Source organism: Nerophis lumbriciformis, linkage group LG29 (assembly GCF_033978685.3).
Source record: "Nerophis lumbriciformis linkage group LG29, RoL_Nlum_v2.1, whole genome shotgun sequence".
NCBI classification, from domain to species: Eukaryota; Metazoa; Chordata; class Actinopteri; order Syngnathiformes; family Syngnathidae; genus Nerophis; species Nerophis lumbriciformis.
This window is the reverse complement of record NC_084576.2, coordinates 32720001-32725000: the sequence shown is the minus strand read 5'-3', so window position 1 is coordinate 32725000 and position 5000 is coordinate 32720001. Positions and strand designations below refer to the sequence as shown.

General features: G+C 36.0%; 1 protein-coding gene across 1 annotated transcript in view; it reads right to left on the bottom strand.

Annotated features, from left to right (window-relative positions):
* afdnb (afadin, adherens junction formation factor b) overlaps positions 1 to 5000 on the bottom strand; it is a 59412-nt gene that overhangs the window by 1041 nt on the left and 53371 nt on the right. The gene's annotated exons all lie outside the window — the stretch shown is intronic.

Sequence of the window (5000 nt, the reverse complement as noted above, 5' to 3'; positions counted from 1 at the left end):
TAACAAATAATTGCGAAAACACACATTTTTACAATGGAGTTCAGGGTGCACATCGTGCCGTCAACAAATTGCAAGCTCTGCACGGACTCTAACTAAAAGGACCTACCTTTTTTACATTGGGGAAATGTTAGCTTAGGGGTGTCAAACTAGTTTTAGATCAGGTAAAACCATGGCATTGAAACTTAAAAATAACGACAACTTCAGATTGTTTTCTTTGTCTGCGGACAAAAATAGAACAAGCACATTCTGAAACACTTTAAGTTAGTCGAAAATTCTTAGGGAAAAAATCAATGAATCATGTGAACATGCTAGATTTAAGCATAAAATAAAATATAACAAATAATTCTGGAAAAACACATCTTTACAATGGAGTTCAGGGTGCACATCGTGCCGTCAACAAATTGCAAGCTCTGCACGGACTCTAACTACTAAGGACCTACCTTTTTTACATTGGGGAAATGTTAGCTCAGAGGTGTCAAACTAGTTTTAGATCAGGTAAAACCATGGCATTGAAACTTAAAAATAACGACAACTTCAGATTGTTTTTTTTGTCTGCGGACAAAAATAGAACAAGCACATTCTGAAACACTTTAAGTTAGTCGAAAATTCTTAGGAAAAAAATCAATGAATCATGTGAACATGCTAGATTTAAGCATAAAATAAAATATAACAAATAATTCTGGAAAAACACATTTTTACAATGGAGTTCAGGGTGCACATCGTGCCGTCAACAAATTGCAAGCTCTGCACGGACTCTAACTACAAAGGACTTACCTTTTTTACGTTTGGGAATTGTTAGCTCAGGGGTGTCAAACATGTTTTGGTAAAACCGTGGCATTAAAACTTCAAAAATAACGACAACTTCAGATTGTTTTCTTTGTCTATTGCCAAAAATACAACAAGCACAAAATGTAAACATCACAAATAATCCCCTTGGCAAAACACTTCAAGTTAGTCGAAAATTCTTGGGAAAAAAATCAGTGAATCATGTGAACATGCTAGATTTGAGCATAAAATAAAATATAACAAATAATTGTGGAAAAACACATTTTTACAATGGAGTTCAGGGTGCACATCGTGCCGTCAACAAATTGCAAGCTCTGCACGGACTCTAACTAAAAGGACCTACCTTTTGTACATTGGGGAAATGTTAGCTCAGTCAAACTAGTTTTAGATCAGGTAAAACCATGGCATTGAAACTTAAAAATAACGACAACTTCAGACTGTTTTCTTTGTCTGCGGACAAAAATAGAACAAGCACATTCTGAAACACTTTAAGTTAGTCGAAAATTCTTAGGAAAAAAAATCAATGAATCATGTGAACATGCTAGATTTAATCATAAAATAAAATATAACAAATAATTGCGGAAACACACATTTTTACAATGGAGTTCAGGGTGCACATCGTGCCGTCAACAAATTGCAAGCTCTGCACGGACTCTAAGTACAAAGGACTTACCTTTTTACATTCGGGAAATGTTAGCTCAGGGGTGTCAAACTTGTTTTGGATCAGGGCCGGACTGGTAAAACCATGGCTTTGAAACTTAAAAATAACGAAAACTTCAGATTGTTTTCTTTGTCTCTAAATTTGACAGTGGTCTTTATTAGGGTTGCAAAATTCCAGGAATATTCAAAGTTGGAAACTTTCCACGGGAATTAACGGGAATTGACTGGGAATAAACATTGAATGCAACATGCTGAATCTTGCAGCATGATTATTAGCTAAAACAACCTGATTTAATGCAAATTCAGTAGAATTTCAACCCTGCACTGTGCATTCCTCCATCGACGAAAGAAACTGCTGTTCTCAATGTGTCCACTGGATGTCGCCATAGCAACTCCAGTGTAACCCACGTCACACATGACACTGTTTTAAGAGGAGGTGTCAGCTGACTCTAAGCGCCCTCTGGATTGGCTGCTGCTCCTCCAATCAGCTGCTCCAATCAGCTGCTCCTAACGTGGCTTCTTTCATTGTAAATGATCCACTTAATGAGTAAAATAACGAAACAGTAAGATGGAAAGACTTAAGTCAACATGACCCTAATTTTTGTAATTAGAGTCCGTGCAGAGCTCACTATTTGTTGACGGCACGATGTGCACCCTGAACTCCATTGTAAAAATGTGTGTTTCCACATTTGTTGTGTTCTATTTTATTTTATGTTTGTTATATTTTTTTGTTTATATTATAATTGTAATATTTAAATGATAAATTAATGTGTTGTGGCAGGAAGTGCACCCTGAACTCCATTGTAAAAATTTTCACAATTATTTGTTATATTTTATTTTATGCTTAAATCTAGCATGTTCACATTGGTTAAATTTGCCGTTATGTTGCCTTTAATTCGACTATTATGGTGTCATTTTTGACAATTGTTTTGATTGCATTATAATTGCAACATTGGAATGATGATAAATGAATGTGTTGTGGCAGTCGTGGATGTCACCAATGCGGCGCTTTGAGGAAACAATCCGTTGCTTTTCCGAACACGTCTTAAATGGGGAACTGCCAACATGAGGATTCTAAACAGGAAGTGCTTAAAGTTTAATGGCTTCGAGACAAAGCCTAAGTTCATTGTCTAAGTTCTTCATGGTGTTTTGGAAACGGCACAGTTTTTTTTTCCAAAGAATTTTCGACGAACTTGAAGTGTTTTGCCAAGAGGAATATTTGTGGTGTTTACATTTTGTGCTAGTTCTATTTTTGGCCATAGACGAAGAAAACAATCTGAAGTTGTCGTTATTTTTAAGCTTTAATGCCAAGGTTTTACCAAAACTAGTTTGGCACCCCTGAGCTAACATTTCCCCAATGTAAAAAAGGTAAGTCCTTAGTAGTTAGAGTCCGTCCAGAGCTTGCAATTTGTTGATGGCACGATGTGCACCCTGAACTCCATTGTAAAAATGTGTGTTTCCAGAATTATTTGTTATATTTTATTTGATGCTTAAATCTAGCATGTTCACATGATTCATTGATTTTTTTCCCTAAGAATTGTCGACTAACTTAAAGTGTTTCAGAATGTGCTTGTTCTATTTTTGTCCGCAGACAAAGAAAACAATCTGAAGTTGTCGTTATTTTTAAGTTTCATTGCCATGGTTTTACCTGATCTAAAACTAGTTTGACACCCCTGAGCTAACATTTCCCCAATGTAAAAAAGGTAAGTCCTTAGTAGTTAGAGTCCGTGCATAGCTAGCAATTTGTTGACGGCACGATGTGCACCCTGAACTCCATTGTAAAAATGTGTGTTTCCGCAATTATTTGTTATATTTTATTTTATGCTTAAATCTAGCATGTTCACATGATTCACTGATTTTTTTCCGAAGAATTTTCGACTAACTTAAAGTGTTTCAGAATGTGCTTGTTCTATTTTTGTCCGCAGACAAAGAAAACAGTCTGAAGTTGTCGTTATTTTTAAGTTTCAATGCCATGGTTTTACCTGATCTACAACTAGTTTGACACCCCTGAGCTAACAATTCCCCAATGTAAAAAAGGTAAGTCCTTTGTAGTTAGAGTCCGTGCAGAGCTAGCAATTTGTTGACGGCACGATGTGCACCCTGAACTCCATTGTAAAAATGTGTTTTTCCAGAATTATTTGTTATATTTTATTTTATGCTTAAATCTAGCATGTTCACATGATTCACTGATTTTTTTCCTAAGAATTTTCGACTAACTTGAAGTGTTTTGCCAAGGGGATTATTTGTGATGTTTACATTTTGTGCTTGTTGTATTTTTGGCAAGAGACAAAGAAAACAATCTGAAGTTGTCGTTATTTTGAAGTTTTAATGCCATGGTTTTACCAAAACGAGTTTGACACCCCTGAGCTAACAATTCCCAAACGTAAAAAATTTAAGTCCTTTGTAGTTAGAGTCCGTGCAGAGCTTGCAATTTGTTGACGGCACGATGTGCACCCTGAACTCCATTGTAAAAATGTGTTTTTCCAGAATTATTTGTTATATTTTATTTTATGCTTAAATCTCGCAAGTTCACATGATTCACTGATTTTTTTCCTAACTAACTTGAAGTGTTTTGCCAAGGGGATTATTTGTGATGTTTACATTTTGTGCTTGTTGTATTTTTGGCAAGAGACAAAGAAAACAATCTGAAGTTGTCGTTATTTTGAAGTTTTAATGCCATGGTTTTACCAAAACGAGTTTGACACCCCTGAGCTAACAATTCCCAAACGTAAAAAAGGTAAGTCCTTTGTAGTTAGAGTCCGTGCAGAGCTAGCAATTTGTTGACAGCGCGATGTGCACCCTGAACTCCATTGTAAAAATGTGTCGTTATTTTGAAGTTTTGATGCCACGGTTTTACCAAAATGAGTTTGACACCCCTGAGCTAACAATTCCCAAATGTAAAAAATGTAAGTCCTTTGTAGTTAGAGTCCGTGCAGAGCTAGCAATTTGTTGACGGCACGATGTGCACCCTGAACTCCATTGTAAAAATGTGTCGTTATTTTGAAGTTTTAATGCCATGGTTTTACCAAAACGAGTTTGACACCCCTGAGCTAACAATTCCCAAACGTAAAAAAGGTAAGTCCTTTGTAGTTAGAGTCCGTGCAGAGCTTGCAATTTGTTGACGGCACGATGTGCACCCTGAACTCCATTGTAAAAATGTGTGTTTCCGCAATTATTTGTCATATTTTATTTTATGCTTAATTCTAGCATGTTCACATGATTCATTGATTTTTTTCCTAAGATTTTACGACTAACTTAAAGTGTTTCAGAATGTGCTTGTTCTATTTTTGTCCGCAGACAAAGAAAACAATCTGAAGTTGTCGTTATTTTGAAGTTTCAATGCCATGGTTTTACCTGATCTAAAACTAGTTTGACACCCCTGAGCTAACATTTCCCCAATGTAAAAAGGTAAGTCCTTAGTAGTTAGAGTCCGTGCAGAGCTTGCAATTTGTTGACGGCACGATGTGCACCCTGAACTCCATTGTAAAAATGTGTTTTTCCAGAATTATTTGTTATATTTAATTTTATGCTTAAATCTCGCAAGTTCACATGAT